The sequence below is a fragment of the Phyllobates terribilis genome, unplaced genomic scaffold (assembly GCF_046119375.1).
Source record: "Phyllobates terribilis strain yellow unplaced genomic scaffold, ASM4611937v1 Scaffold_1__5_contigs__length_1240528914, whole genome shotgun sequence".
NCBI classification, from domain to species: Eukaryota; Metazoa; Chordata; class Amphibia; order Anura; family Dendrobatidae; genus Phyllobates; species Phyllobates terribilis.
In genome coordinates this window covers 27,069,259-27,086,439 of record NW_027362761.1, presented here as the reverse complement: position 1 = coordinate 27,086,439, position 17,181 = coordinate 27,069,259, and positions in this window count along the sequence as shown.

Sequence of the window (17,181 nt, the reverse complement as noted above, 5' to 3'; positions counted from 1 at the left end):
TGGGAATTACAGGAGTTACAGGCACTGCCGGTGGAGCGGCGGCTTCGGCCTGCTCATCATCGGGCGCGGTTGAACCTCAGGGATGTTAACCGGCATGTCGGCGTTCTGCTGTTCATCGGACATCTTGGCGCCCCCCTAGTTAACCGTGGCCTACCTTCTAGTTTTTCTTCCGGTAGGCCGCAGCTCCGCAGGTGACGGTCGTCTTCAGGACCTTGCGTCGCTTGCGTCCTAAGTCAGAGCGTTCAACAACGCTCCTTACAGGACCTGGCGCTTCTTGCTCTGACGTCGAGGCGTGGGGTGTGTCCAGGGCTTCGCGCTCTTTTGCAGGTACGCCCCTAATTTTCCCGCGATTACGCCCTTCTTCTCACCCAGTGGCCCAACAATGGCGGCTATCTTCACCACAATTTAACGTACACAGTTCAGAATAAAGGCGCACAGTACCCGGTTGCAACGGGCATAACACTGCGTCGTTGCAGCGGGCACGGGATCCTGTTCGTGACGCCAGATAGAGGATGACTAGCCCAGGGGATGGGGATGACTCGGTACCCGGGCCTTTGCCTTGGGGATGTCGCGGTGGTCGGCTCCCGGGCCCGTACCCTGGGTGGATATTTATTCATTTTTTAAGAAAAGTTTGTGACGCCACCTGTGGCTTCTGGTGAGGATCACCAGCACTGCGCAGTCCACTGTGGCCGATGATAAGGCAGCTTGATGGTATAGCTCCCCACAGGTGGAGCCAGGCCTCAGGGCAGTGTAGGAACGGGGAATGCAGGACAGAGAGGACCCAGCCGGGTCAGAGCAAGAACGGGGACGGATACGATAGTCACTTCAGTACCTTTTACTGGTGGAAAATCAGGCACATCCCGGAGCACTGTAGGGTGAAGGGTGCATGTCAGGATCCTCCCCAATGAGCGGGTGTAGGGCCTCCTGTTTCTTGCCTCTGCGTAGTAAGTTTCTGACCTGCCTGGAGCTAGGCCTAACTTTGTCTCTGTCCTGCGCTGGCTGACCTTGTGGTAGGGCCTTTTCCTGGAGTGCACGCTCCTCAGCTTGCGGGGCCTATGTGTCTCCTGGCTCTATTATGTATCAGCACTTTAGCGATCCTGGGACTTGTAGTTCTCCAGGGATTCCGGTTATATCTTACTGGGTCGTAGAGCTCCCGGTAAGCTTCGGACCCGGTGTCCGGTAACTGCTTCGGGGTGAGCAAGTTAAGCTCCTCTGCCCCCAATGAACTAACTCTCCACTCGACTTCGGCCTACTCGGGCCCTCACTAGGCTACTCACACTAACGGCAGCTTGCCGCGCTTCACCGATCTTATGGCGCCGGCACACCTAAAGCTCACCACTCTGAGCTACGACTCAACTGAACTCAACTCTGTATTCAGATCTATACTCACTGAACTCTCCAGAGGAATTGCTGAATCACCGAGCTCCGCTGCAGACCGACCTGTTTCTGTGTCTCACTCTGCAAGAACTCTCTCAACAGACTGAACTGCCTGGCTCCACTTTCCCTTTTTATATCCCTAACGGGCTCACTCTGGTGGTCTGAGGTGGAAGGTGGAGATGTGTGAATGGTTGTGGGGGCCTCTTGTGGAGGAATCCATCAATGCACTCTTCCAGGATCTGTGATACCAAGCGCAGCTGGGCGTCACATCTACACCAGTGCCCCAGGTTGCCTGCGCCATAGGAGAGGAGTACAGGTGGGACAACCTGGAGGGCGACCTCATGGGATTCCCCAGGGAGACCCAAGCGGAGGCCCTGCTGAGGGAGCAGTATGGCCGGCGACAACTCTGGAAGCTAGAGGCGGAGCGGTGAGAACGGCGGGTCCAGTGGGAGGCGATGGAGGCCCGTAATATGCAGGCCAAGACCTGGGCCCGCAAAGCCAGGCCCACCAAGCAGAGTACCCGCGCGGAAAGTACCGTGGTAAAATTCGACCTCGAAGGAGGTTGGGGCTTTATCCGGGAGCCTCAGGTAGCCACGGACCTATTCGTCCACTGGCTTGACGTGGAGTCCCACCTACAACAGGGACACCCGGGACAGGATCTGTATCCTGGTGACCGAGTCACTTACACCCGTCACCGTGGAGAACGTGGGTGGTTAGTCCTAAATGTACACAGAGTGGAAGAGGAGGAGGACGTACCCCTGCCATCAGAAGCTGATGACCCGGCAGGGCCAGCTAATGGTGACCATACGCTACCCCGGGGGGAGCACCACCACTGAACTAAGTTGACTATCAGAGAAAAAAAAGTGTATATAGTTACCCGGAAGGGTATTAGTATCAGTACTGTGTGAAAAAAAAAGAAAAAAAATGTTTAAAGAACAGTTTCATAATACCCGGTTAAGCGAGAAAGGACACTGTGGTTGTGGACGCTGATCAGCCCGAACTTTTATTGTAAAAAGTTAGCACTTCTTAAGGTGTTTCTTGTTGGTTTTATAGACCATTGAACAAAAACCCGTTTGGCCGAAGACGTGGTCCAACGAGTGGATCAGATATGCCGTGCAGCCACGCCCAGGGCCTAAGTTGGGTTTTTTTGTGGACGGGTCCCCCACATTGCACCTACACCAGTGAGATGGACACCCTGATAAGGATCTCACTACAGCCTGCTGGACTTGCTTGAAAAAATGATAAAATGTTTTATATTTGAAAAAAATGTTATTTAAAGTGAATTTATATTGTTTTATATATAATGTTTAAGAAAAAGTGCCTCCCATAAAGGGAAGAAAAAGTTATCTATTTACTGTTTTATCCAGAAAAGCATTGTAAAATCTTGCATGTCTTAAATTCTTGTTTTGTACTCTGTTCCAGCCCGTGGACGTGCTGTGTTTAATGGGGGGGGGGATGTGGCGCCCCTGCGGGTCCAGTTGCCACAGAGGTACTGCATCTCAGCCAAAGGTGTGGAACCCCACTCTCAGGTAAGGAGGGAGCACTACACGGGACCCAAACACTCACATCCAACACTACTAGGGTTGAGCGAGTATGTTCTGTCCGAGTATGCTCGGGCCGAGCTCCGAGTATTTACAGCTGCTCGGTGATATGGTTGAATCGCTCCCGTGTGCATAATTTGCAACTGTTTGGCAGCTTTATTACATGTGAGGAATGTGTAAGAAATAGACATTCCTCACATGTAATAAAACTGTCAAACAGTTGCAAATCATGCACACGGGAGTGATTCAACCATATCACCGAGCAGCTATAAATACTCGGAGCTCGGCCAGAGCATACTCAGCGAAAGGGTTAATAGAACATACTCGCTCAACACTAAACACTATACTACTCCTGAGGGAAGGTCCAGATAGCTCCTAAGGAGCACAGACCTGGTCCCTGTCAGGAGGGTGGAACTAGGTAGAGGAGGTGGGTGGAGGAAGTAGTTTATAGTGGATTGTGGTTCTGCACATAATTTGATTGATCAACAATTTCTTGAAAAGTATAAGTTTAATTCTGAATCTTTGTCGTCTCCTTTTCCTGTGGTGACGATTGATAATACTCCCCTGGAGCATGGGAGCATTCTTCGAAAGGTCACTGAGTTTCCGCTTACTATGAATATGGAACATCAGGAGCAGATTGACTTATTTGTACTTGCTAAGCCTTCCCCGGTTGTCCTGGGGTAGCCATGGTGAAAAGTGCATAATCCTTTGATGGACTGATCGTCTGGCTCCATAAGATCCTGGGTCAGGGGTGTTATGGTAAGTGTTGTAATGTTCACCTTGCGGCTGTTGTGAAGGGGGAGTTACCTGAACCCATTCAGGATTTTTGGAGGGTTTTTTCGGAGATGGAGTCGAAAGCTTTACCATCTCATAGAGATTACGATTGCGCTATTGACTTCGTCCCTGATGATAAGCTCCCTAAGAGTCGGTTGTTTAATCTGACAATTCCCGAGAGGGAGGCTTTGAAGGAGTACCTTCAGACTAGTTTAGCTGCAGGTCACATAAGACCCTCTAAATCTCCTGTGGTGGTTGGGTTCTTTTTTGTCAAAAAGAAGGATGGGGGTCTTAGGCCATGTCTGGATTTTCGGGAGATTAATAAGATCACTGTGCGCAATCCTTAGTCGTTACCACTTATTCCGGATTTGTTTAACCAATTGACCTCAGCTAAATGGTTTTCTAAGATTGACCTTCGTGGGGCATATAATTTGCTGCGGGTGAAGGATGGAAATGAATGGAAGACAGCTTTTAACACCCCGGAAGGTCATTTTGACTGTTTGGTGATGCCTTTTGGGCCTACTAACGCTCCTGCATTTTTTTCAAAATTTCATCAATGACATTCTGAGACCCTTGATCGGTTGAAGTGTTATTGTTTATCTGGATGACATTTTGATTTATTCATTGGATCTTGAGTCTCATTGGCAGAGAGTCCGTGAAGTTCTTCAGATACTGAGAGATAACACACTCTTTGCTAAATTGGAGAAGTGTCTGTTTGCTGTCCAGAAAATTAGTTTTTTGGGTTACTTTGTCTCTTGTGATGGTTTTGAGATGGACCCAGTGAAAGTTCAGGCTGTGCTGGAGTGGCCGAGGCCTGAGGGTTTGAAGTCCGTACAGAGGTTTTTGGGGTTTGCCAATTATTACAGGAAATTCATAAAGAATTTCTCTGTCATCGCTAAACCCATTACTGATCTCACCAAGAAGGGTGCTAATACAGTCCAAAGGTCCACTGAGGCTGTTGAAGCTTTTGAGTATCTCAAGGAGAGGTTCAGCTCTGCTCCTGTTCTTATCCAGACGAATGAGACCAAGCCATTTTTGGTTGAGGTGGATGCCTCATTTATAGGCGTTGGGGCAGTTCTGTCCCAGGAGGGTGAGGATGTGGTGCATTTTCTGAGACAGAGCTCAACTATGATGTTAGGAATCGTGAGTTGTTGGCTATTAAACTCACGTTCGAGCATTGGCGACATTTTTTGGAGGGGGCTCGACATCCTATACAGGTTTTTACTGATCATAAGAATTTGGTTTATCTAGACACAGCTAAACATTTGAATGCCTGTCAGGCTAGGTGGGCGCTGTTTTTTGCCCGGTTCAATTTTTCCGTAACCTTTGTCCCGGGGACAAAGAATGTTAAGGCTGACGCTTTGTCTCGTAGTTTCTCTCCAGTGGTGAATGCTGAGAGGGAGGAGTGTATTTTGCAGAGAGGGGTGGTGGTAGCTGCATTGGATTGTGAGTTGGAGAATAGCATTCTAGGAGCTCAGAGTGCAGCACCAACTAACACTCCATGTGGTAAATTGTTTGTGCCTAGAGCCTTGAGGAGAGCGTTATTTGTTGAATGTCATGAGTCTCAGTTGGCAGGTCACCCAGGGATTTCGGAAACTAGGAAGTCTATCGGTTGGAGTTTCTGGTGGCCAGGGTGGCAAAGGGAAGTCATCAAGTGGGTGCGTCAGTGTTCTGTGTGCGCTAGGTCGAAGGCCTCTCACACTCTGGCTGTGGGGTTGCTGTGCCCCTTGGAAGTTCCTAGTTCACCATGGACGCACCTTGCCATGGATTTTATCACCGATCTGCCTTTATCGGAGGGTTTTTCTGTCATCTGGGTTGTTGTGGACCAGTTTAGTAAAATGTGTCATCTGGTTCCGTTCAACAAGTTACCTTGCACCAAGACTCTTGCTAAGGCTTTTGTGAAGGAGATCGTCAGGCTCCATGGTGTTCCCACGGAGATTGTTCCACATAGAGGTCCACAGTTTGTGGCTCGCTTTTGGCGTGCTTTTTGTGACAGATTGAAAATTCATTTGCCATTCTCGGCGGGGTATCATCCAGAGTCCAATGGACAGACTGAAAGGAAGAACCAGGATGTCGAGCAGTTTTTGAGATGTTTTGTGACAGACAATCAGGAAATGTGGTCAGAATTTCTACCACTTGCGGAGTTGGCCTTAATAATCATACTTCTTACTTGGCTGGTTGTTCTCCTTTTTTTTGTTGTACTGGCAGGTATCCATCTTTTGGTCCATTTTCCAAAGTTGGGGCTGCTGTACCGGAGGAGGACAATTTTTCCGGTGATTTGGAGAGGGTTTGGACCAGTGTACGCCTGAACCTTAAAGAGGCTAACAGGAGATCAAAAAGGTATTTTGACAAAAAAGAAAGGAGTCCTTGTTTGCTGTTCGTGATATGGTTTGGTTGTCCTCTAGGAATCTTCGTTTGAAAATTCCTTCTAAAAAACTGGGGCTTAAATTTGTGGGTCCTTTCAAAGTGGTTCAGATTGTCAACTTGGCAGCGGTGAGGTTGGGCATTCCTTCATCCTGGAGGATTAATTCTGTGTTTCATGTGTCGTTACTTAAGAAGGCGGACACGCCTGATAAGCAGGCCTTGGTAGTTCTTTGTGCTTAGGACAATTGATATCCTGGGACTTCTTGTTCCACCAGTTTTGTTCCCTTTAATCTTCATTTCTGCAACTAACTTTTCTGTTAGGAGGTCTCCTGTTTTTGCTCCCAGTCCTTAGATCTTTTAGGGACCCCTTTCCCCTTCCTTCAGGTCTTCTTTTGAGTTCAGTGCAGGAGAGTCGGTGGGGCTATTCACAAGGAATAGGGCACCCACCCCAGCGTAGGGTTTAAGCTGAGTCTCAGTGCAGGGAAAGCTTTTCCCTCCTATTCCTTAGTTCTTAGTTGCAGTAAATAACAGTCACTAGGCTCCCGGAGTCCAAGAGGCTCGATGTCCATTGACGTGCACCTGGCACAGATGGGGCTCGCCGGTTGGACTTACGGGGTCCACGGTGTAGACGGTCCTAGCATACATAGATGACCTGCAGTTGTACCTGCAGTCCATGGGTTCAACAGTCAAGGGGCAGTTGGTAGCCACATGTCCTGGCGCTTGGCATCACCAGCATCTAATAGCTGTGGCACCACTAGTCCTGGAGGCCAATTTAGGGGAAGCTGGACTCCTGGCACCCTCACTCCAGGGTTCCCCCCTCAGTGTGTCAGTGTGGGCTTGGCTTTGACTGTCCCCAGCAGAGGGACATGACCCCCTTCCAGGCTCCTGGGCTTGCAGGGGCCAATGGGTTACCCGCAGTGGGGTAGAGTCCCGTACAAAGTACTGGGTGGCTGTATACCGCTCGATCAGGCTATCCACCTGGTCTAGATTACCCGGGTCCCCTTGCCCCACCCAACGCTGTATGGCTGCTGGCAGAGTTTGCACCAGCCGGTCCACCATCACCCTCTCTCCCATTTGGGCTGGGCTCAAGGTCTCAGGCTGGAGCCAATTTTTTACCAACTGTAACAAGTCATTTGCCTGAGACCTAGCGGGTCGGGACTCCACAAAGGACCACTGGTACACGCGTTGTGCCCACACATATGTGTTAACCCCCAGTCGGGCAAGGATCTCACCTTTCACTTCCCTTAGTTCAAGGCATCCTCCCGGATGAGGTCAAAGTACGCCTTCTGGGCATCTCCCATCAGGAATGGGGCAACAACCTCAGCCCACTGAGCAATTGGCAAGCTCTCTCACTCCGCTGTGCGTTCAAACACGGTGATGAAAGCTTCCATGTCGTCCTCAGGACTTATCTTCCTCAGTGTTGACCTGACTTTGTCCTGGGCCTCAGAACGAATCGGAGCTGTGGGCTTCTCTCGCAGGGCCGCAATCTGCTGCAAAATCAGTTCGTTCATTTTCTGCTGCTGTTGATACAGTAGCTGCTGCTGCTGATTGTGCTGTTGTAACAGCTGCTGCTGCTACTGCTGCTGGGTGAGTACCAATTAGTGTTGAGCCACCCCCATAGTGTTCGGATTCGGTTCGGTTCGTTGAACACCGGTATGTTCGCCGAACTGTTCGTCGAACGATTCGTCAAACACCGTCGAACACCGTTAAAACCAATGGCAGGCAAAGAAAAACACATAGAAACACATAGAAAACACATAGAAAACACCTTCAAAGGTGTCCAAAAGCTGACAAACTGCTCAGAAGACACAACTAACACATGGAAAAGTGACAAGTGTTATGATCTGCTACAGAGACTAAGGAAAGAGAGGAGAACTGTCTCTACAATAGAACTAAACTAGATCCCTACGATGTAACGGGGAACCTGATCCTGCGATCAGACCCGCTAAAGTCCTCGGCTAGTCTGAACGCAGACCTATAGATGTGAGGGAGGGATCCCTACAAGATCTAGGGACTGGGAAAAGTTGGACACCTCCTAGCAGAAATAGTAGCAGTCAAAGACAAACACACAACAAAAAGGCATAGGGGTCAGAAGACCTAGCAAAACTAACAGAGAACGGCAACAGAGCAACAAGCTAGCTCAACAGAAGTAAATACAAATGAAGTCCAGCAAAGCCAGGAGGGCGGAGCCAGATTAAATAGGCAAAATGGTCATGTGACCAGCAAACTAAAAAAAACCTAACAGGAGAGTTGTAACAGTACCCCCTCTTCTAAGAGGATCCTCCGGATCCCCTAGGCCCAGGCTTACCAGGAAACCTCCTGTGAAACGCTCGGACAAGTCTGGGAGCAGAAACATCATCCGCCCTCACCCATGAGTTATCCTCAGGTCCGAAACCCTTCCAAGCGACGAGATACTGCAAACTCCCTCTATACCGTCTAGAATTTAGGATGCGGGAAATTTCATATTCCCCGTCCTCCACCACCGGAGGAACAGTGGCAGAGGCGTCACCATCCGACACATCAGCTTTTTTCAACAGAGAAACATGAAACACCGGATTAATCCTCCAGGACGTAGGAACCTCCAGCCTAACAGCAGATTGGTTAACTATCTGAAGTACCTTAAAGGGCCCTACGAACTTGGGACCCAATTTTTTAGAAGGAATCCTCAATCGCAGATTCTTAGAGGACAACCAAACCATGTCACCAACAGCAAACAAAACCTCTTGCCGTTTCCTATCAAAGTACCTCTTAGATTTCTTGTTAGCCTCCTGAAGATTACCACGCACATCCGTCCAAACTCTCTCCAAATCACCGGAAAAACTCTCCTCCTCAGGCACAGCCGAAACCAATTTGGAAAATGACCCAAAAGACGGATGTCTCCCAGAACAACAAAAAAAAGGCGAACACCCAGCAGAAGAGGATGTATGGTTGTTAAGAGCAAATTCAGCAAGTGGCAGAAACTCAGACCACCCCTCTTGATTGTCTGCCACAAAACAACGCAAGAACTGCTCAACATCCTGGTTCTTCCTTTCTGTCTGGCCATTAGACTCAGGATGATATCCGGATGAAAACGACAAATGAACTCCCAACCTGTCACAAAAGGCACGCCAAAAACGAGCCACGAACTGAGGTCCCCTATCAGAAACAATGTTAGTAGGAACACCATGTAGTCTGACAATTTCCTTGACAAAGGCCTTGGCGAGTGTCTTAGCGCAAGGCAGTTTGATGAAGGGAACCAAGTGACACATCTTGCTAAAATGGTCCACGACCACCCAGATGACCGTGAAACCTTCAGAGGGAGGAAGGTCAGTAATAAAGTCCATAGCCAGATGTGTCCAAGGTGCACTAGGAACCTCCAGAGGGCAAAGCAACCCCGCAGCAGGAGCATGCGAAGACTTGGATCTTGCACACACAGTACATTGGCGCACCCACTTAATGACTTCCTTCTGCCATCCAGGCCACCAAAAACTGCGACCCACAAGTCTCTTGGTCTCAGAAATTCCTGGATGACCTGCCAACCGAGACTCATGACACTCAACAAACAAATCTCTCCTAAAGGTCCTAGGCACAAACAACCTCCCATGGGCAGTGTTAGATGGGGCATTCTCCTGTGCTTTAAGAATCTCATCCTCCAAAACGGAGCCCAAAGCAGCAATCACAACACCTTCTTGTAAAATGGTCTCCTCTTCCTCCTCAACACCGACCATGGGAGAAAAGCTGCGAGACAAAGCATCCGCTTTAACATTCTTGGTACCCAGGATGTAAGTAACGGAAAAATTAAACCGCGAGAAAAAAAGTGCCCACCTAGCCTGACGAGCATTCAAGCGCTTGGCAGCATCAAGATAGATCAGATTTTTATGTCAGTGAAAACCTGAATGGGAAATTCAGCACCTTCCAAGAGATGACGCCAGTGTTCAAATGCGAGTTTAATCGCCAGCAATTCCCGATTACCAATATCGTAATTAAGTTCAGTCTCGGAAAATTTTTTTGAAAAAAAGGCACAGGGATGTACTCCATCTTTGTTTTCCTGAGACAACACCGCACCAACCCCCACCGAAGAAGCATCAACCTCAACCAAAAAACGGCTTAGTCACATCAGGCTGCATAAGGATGGGAGCAGAGGTGAACCTCTCCTTTAGAAACACAAAAGCTTCAATGGCCTCAGAAGTCCACTGAACCGCATTAGCACCTTTCCTGGTGAGATCGGTCAGCGGTTTGACAATAATAGAAATTTTTTTTATGAATTTTCTGTAATAATTGGCGAAACCCAAAAACCTCTGTATTGATTTCAAACCAATAGGCCTAGGCCATTCCTGCACAGCTTGAACTTTAACCGGGTCCATCTCAAAACCTTCACTGGAGATAATGTAGCCCAAAAAACTAATTCTCTGTACAGCGAACTCACATTTCTCCAGCTTAGCAAAAAGCGAATTGTCCATTAATAACTGTAATACCTCACGTACGCTCCGCCAATGAGACTCCAGATCCGGCGAATAAATCAAAATGTCATCCAAATACACAACCACATTTTTGCCGATTAAAGGTCTAAGGATATCATTAATAAGATTCTGAAAAAATGCTGGAGCATTGGTGAGACCAAAAGGCATAACCAGATTCTCAAAATGACCCACAGGAGTGTTAAAAGCAGTCTTCCATTCATCACCCTCCTTCATGCGCAACAAATTGTATGCCCCCCAGAGATCAATTTTAGAGAACCACTTGGCCCCCACTAACTGGTTAAATAAATCAGGAATCAATGGCAGTGGGTAAGGATTGCGTACAGTAATTTTATTAATCTCACGAAAGTCCAGACAAGGACGTAAACCGCCATCTTTTTTTTTTACAAAAAAAAATCCAACAGCCACAGGAGACTTGGAAGGCCTAATGTGACCGGCGGCCAAGCTTGTCTGTATGTATTCTTCCAAAGCCTTTCTTTCAGGAATAGTAAGATTAAATAAACGACTCTTAGGAAGAGTCGCGCCAGGGACAAATTCAATGGTACAATCATAGTCTCTATGGGGAGGCAAAACCTGCGACTCCTCCTCAGAAAAAACTCTCCAAAAATCCTGAATAGGTACAGGCAATTCCCCTCTATCCACAGCAGCAATGCGCCCGTTACAACACTTGTCATAACACTTAGGACTCCAGGACTTAATTTCATTGGTAGACCAATCCAGTACAGGATTGTGCAATTTTAACCAGGGTAACCCCAATATAACTGGATAAGGCAAATTATCCAATACCACCAAATCCAAATTCTCTTGATGAATACCATTAATAGTGAGGGGAAATTCACAGACCTTGTGATTAACACTCTTCAAGGGAGAGCCATCGACAGAAACCACAGCAAAAGGGGATGACAAAGTTTTAGGTTCTAATCTAAGTTTTTCCAAGAATTCCCCATCAATCACATTCAGAGTAGATCCACAATCCACAAATACCCGAAATTCAATTAATTCATCCTGAGCAGCAGTAGTGGCAGATAGGAATACTCCCTTAGAATTTAAACAGGCAATACGAGCATGACTGACCATTTTTTTTTCTTTCTTCTTACGAAGCACACAGCTCTTAATAAAATGACCAGAATTTCCGCAATAGAAACACAAGCCTTCAGAAAGTCGGCGGTCTTTTTCCTGAGAGCGGGGTGCCATCGCCCCAATTTCCATCGGCTCTCCATTGTCAGCACAGAACCTCTCAGGACTCGAAGCTGACATAGCAGAGGATTTGCTCTCATTAACCCTTTCACGCAGTCTCCTGTCCACCCGTATAGCTAATTGCATTGCCTCCTGCAAGTTTCCAGGTGTGGGATAAGCAATCAGTAAATCCTTTACCCTTTCACATAGCCCTGCAAGAAACAAGCTTTTCAAAGCAGAATCATTCCACCCCACCTGGGCAGACCACCGACGGAAGTGAGAACAATATTTTTCCACATTACCTGATCCCTGCCTCAAACGTCTTAATTCAGACTCAGCAGATGAGACACGATCAGGATCATCGTACAACAAACCCAAAGCAGAAAAAAAACTATCCACTGATCTAAAGCATGGATCACTAGGTTGGAGAGAGAAGGCCCATCCCTGAGGATCTTTGCGCAAAAGTGACATTATGATCCCTATGCGCTGTGATTCATCACCAGAGGATCCGGGTCTCAAACGAAAATATAATAGACAAGCATTTTTAAAAGAAAAAAAATCTTGTTGTTCGCCAAAAAATAGATCAGGCAGACGTACCTTAGGTTCCACAAAATGCGCTCCAGAACAGCTACTCACGTGTTGTTGGAGCTTGGTCACCTCCAGAGAGAGTCCCTGCAAGCGTTGAGCCAAATCTTGCACCGAGATCATGATGGAAAACTGGAGGTCTTTCCTTAGAGAATTTTTTTTTTTTTTTTTTTTTTTATGGCTGGACTTACTGTTATGATCTGCTACAGAGACTAAGGAAAGAGAGGAGAACTGTCCCTACAATAGAACTAAACTAGATCCCTACGATGTAACGGGGAACCTGATCCTGCGATCAGACCCGCTAAAGTCCTCGGCTAGTCTGAACGCAGACCTATAGATGTGAGGGAGGGATCCCTACAAGATCTAGGGACTGGGAAAAGTTGGACACCTCCTAGCAGAAATAGTAGCAGTCAAAGACAAACACACAACAAAAAGGCATAGGGGTCAGAAGACCTAGCAAAACTAACAGAGAACGGCAACAGAGCAACAAGCTAGCTCAACAGAAGTAAATACAAATGAAGTCCAGCAAAGCCAGGAGGGCGGAGCCGGATTAAATAGGCAAAATGGTCATGTGACCAGCAAACTAAAAAAAAACTAACAGGAGAGTTGTAACAACAAGTACATATAGTCATGTCAAAAGAAAAGAGGTGGAGGAGTAAAAGGAGGAGGAGACACAGATATAGGCATGTGATGCCCTTCTAAAATCAAGAAAGGCTGGAGTAAAAATCTAAAATCAGCCTACCAACACCCAGACGTCGTCACAAGAAAATTAAAAAAAGAAATATCTTTAGGTATAATGGCGGTTCCATTCAGAACACTTTCCTTACAAGACATAGTGGTATCCCAGTTGGGAGTCGTGCCAAAAACGGAACCCAATACATTCGGACTAATCCACCATTTGTCATATCCAAGGGGCAGGTCAGTAAACGACAACATCGACGAGGAACCAAGTACAGTAGTATATACTGTACATCCTTTGACAAGGCAATCAGGCGGATCAAGAAGTTGGGAAGGGGCACCCTAATGGCCAAAACAGACATTGAGGGGGCGTTCCGGTTACTTACTACCTGTGCCTCCGAATAGTGTCCGCCTATTGGGCTGCTTCTGGGAAGGAGCATACTATATAGATCGCTGTTTGCCCATGGGGTGCTCCAGATCCTGCTCACTATTTGAGGCTGTCGCGCCCAGGGGATGGGGATGACTCGGCGCCCGGGCCTTGTTGTCTGGTCTTGGGGATGTCGCGGTAGTCGGCTCCCGGGGCCATACCCTGGGCCTCTCTTTTAAAAGGGTGGATAATTATATAAAAGTTTGTGACGCTACCTGTGGTGTCTGGTGAGGATCACCAGCGCTGCGGCAGCCCACTGAGGCCGGTGTTAAGGCAGCTTGGGTGATATAGCTCCCCACAGCTGGAGCTAGGTCTCAGGGCAGCGTAGGAGAAGGGATGTAAGGATGCAGGACAGGTGGGACCCAGCCGGGTCAGAGCAAGAACAGGTACAGACACGATAGTCACTTCAGTACCTTTTACTGATGTTATCCAAGGCACAATCCGGAGCACTGTAGGGTGAAGAGTGCATATCAGGATCCTCCCCAGTGAGCGGGTGTAGGGCCCCCTGTTTCTGGCCTTTGTGTAGTAAGTTTCTGACCTGCCTGGAGCTAGGCCTAACTTTATCTCTGCCAATGCACCGGCTGACTTTGTGGTAGGGCCTTCTCTTGGTGTACACACTCCCAACTTGCGGGGCCTCCGTGACTCCTGGCTCTGTTACGTATCAGCTCTTGGTTGATCCTGGGACCTGAAGTCTTCCAGGGGTCTCCGGTTGTCTCTACAGGGGGAAATACGGCCCTGTAGACGCGGACCCGGTGTCCGGTATATGCTTCCTGGGGTGAGCTTGTACAGCTCCTCTGCCCCCAATGCTACTCACTCCTCTAGCCTTCGGCCTCGCTCGAGGCCCTCACTAGGCTATACACACTAGTGGCAGCTTGCCGCGCTTCACTGCTCTTATGGCGTCGGCACGCCTTGGGCTCACTAACCTGAGCTCCCTCTGGACTGAGCTCCACTGCAGGCTGACCTCTCTCTGGCTTCTCAGCTGGAGGAACCCCGTTCTCTGGACTGAGCTTGACTCTGTATTCAGACCTGTACTTGCTGAACTCTCCAGAGGAACCACTCTGCCTAGCTCCACCTTCCCTATTTATATCCAAAACAGGCTCCATCTGGTGGTCTGAGGTGGAAGGTGGAGGTGTGTGTATGCTGTGAGGGCCTCTTGTGGAGGAATCCGTTCATGCACCCCTCTAGGATCTGTGGCACTCATGCACAGCAGGGGCGCCACATTCCCCCCTAGCAAAGCTCAGCACTCCCGGGCTGAAGTACATTTTGAATAAACATGAACAATAACAATCTTCCCTTTATGGGAGGCACATTCTTAAACGTTGCATATAACATTATAAATAACAAATATATACATATATACCATAAGCAACCCCAGAATTTAAGTCTCTTCTGGTGAGATTCCCCGAAAGGATGTCCATCTCACAGGGCAGAGTACTTGGTAGCTTGAGGGACCTGTCCCAAACCCTCATCATAGGCCCTGGGGTGGTTGCAGGGCATGAAGATCCCGAACTGGACCTCCAGGAGAGCCACTCCAGACAGGTTTTACTTCTGAGGTCACCTAGAGGGGCACTCCAGGGAGTGCAATTATTTACAAGAAGCACACAGTCCTCAGTCACAGAGTTCTTCATGTAAAAAAGGAAGTGTCCGTTTCACTTAAATTGTCCATTATAAAGCAAAACACATATTAATAAATATATATTCATAAAAATACTCCATAGAATTCAGTACAATACGATACTATGCTATATAATACCCCAGGGGTAACAATATACACTTGTCAGAAGTTTAACTATTTTACTCTGTGTATCTGACAGGGTTCTGACCTTTGGTACTACGTATGGACCTGCGTGGTACTGGGATACGTGAGGCACTAGTACTTGCACTACCTCCCATTCTGTCAGTACTAGGTGTAGAGGGGCTGCTAGACTGCCTTGGCCTCTCTGCGGGACTGGCAAGTATACCATTAGCTGGGCCTTCTTGCTCTGCTCCAGTCGGGGATCCTTCTTCCGGGGACTCTTCTTGAGCAGGCTCTTCTGGGGCACCTACAGGTTCTTCTTGCTGTGGGTAGAAGGTGATTACAAGTATGATTACTGCTCCTCCTAGTTGGGGCCAATCTGCCGGGAAATCTCCTAAGTCAGTGTGTATTACTGCTTCTTTAGGCTCCTCCAGTGCGGTGAGAGGCACTTCTTCTTGGGGCTTTAGCAGACCTGGACACAACTTCAGATGGTCCTTGGATACTGTTGCAGTCGTTCTTCCTCCGTCTCTACTAATTAGGCAGGTCTTTCTGTTATCGAATCTTGACTGTAACACAGTGTAGGGTTCTCTCTCCCACTGATCATCAAGTTTGTGGTTTCTTCTCTTCCTTTTTAACACTACTTCTCCTGGTGTGAAGGGTTCTGCGGGCGCACTTTTGTTGTAGTGGGCCTCATGCTTGTCTCTCACCCGAGTGAGACTGTCTTCGACACAGGCCTGTACTCTTCTGTACTGCTCCTGTCTGGTCGTGTCCCAGTCCTCAGTGGTCACATCCGCTTCTGGTTCTACAACACCAAGCTCCAGGTCCATGGGCAGCTTTCCTGGCCTTGCCCGTGACGCACCCCCTGGGCCATGTTCAGGGAATACCCGGAGCCGGATCTGACAGGGGTAGTAGTCCTCGTGGCGGTGACCCGGTCCGTGCCCAGGGTGTCAAACTAAGTGGTTGGCAGTCTTGGTAGATGTTGTTTCAGTGTCGACTACGCCACCCGTTGATTTGCGGTCACAAGGCCGCCGCTGCAGAACAGTCCGCTGAGGCCGGTAGTATGTGTGCAGCGATGGTGGTATAACCCCCAACGGGAGGGGTATGGCCTCAGGGCAGCTGGTGCGGATGATGGAGGTAGTGATAGTGCAGAAAGGAGAGTCAGAGACGTGAGATGCAGTTTCAGGGTTTTTACTCACAGGTGTTCCTTCAGTCACTCTGGCCTGGAGTGACCACCCGAGCCGTGCTGCATTCACCAGGTGTGAGACTCGGCTAACCCCCAGGCAGTTCTGGAGCGTGGTCCTGAGCCCCCTTCTCTTTCTCTCTCTGCTGGCCGTCCCCACCAGGGATCCACCTTTGTCCGGTTCCCTTGGGCCTTCTATGGTAAAACCTTCTCTGGCTTTCCTGACCCTACTCTTGGTGTACCTTCCTGGTGGATGTGGTGAGGGTCGTGGCAAAGTTTGACCACGACCTCCGGTTCCTGGTTAAGGGTTACTTTTGCCTCCGCCAGCTTGGGATCCGGTGCCCTCTTCTGCCAACCCTTCACCCTTCTGGCTTAATTCTGGGATCTCAGGGTTCCCTCTGGCTCTGCGTCTCTGGGCGTTTCCTCCTCCTCTCTCTCCACTACAGGCTTGGCCCTGGAGCTGGGCCCAGCCGGAGCCACAGCTCCCTGTCAGCCCTCCTGGCTGAGCTCCTCTCTGAACTCTCCTGGACTCTCTGACCCTGTTCCTAAGATGGTGCCCACCATATATACTCCCTCTATGTGTGAGCCCAGGTGACTAGCACCCAATGGGCTCCTACTTCTATGCCCAGAGCCCCTCCCCTATCTGCCCCTACACTATTGGGATGTTCCTCCCCCCCTCCCACTCCAGCCAGGGACAGACGCTGTCGTACCTGCACATCTTACTGGTGGGAGTACCGTAGTTCTGTCCCCCGGAAATGGGATGTATGTAGTGCATGCAGCCTACTGAGCTCAGTCCCACACCCCATCCTTACCCGGGAATGGAATACCACACCTCTGGGTCGAGGTGCAATACCCCTGTAGCAGCCGAGTCCTCGGGGTGCTACACC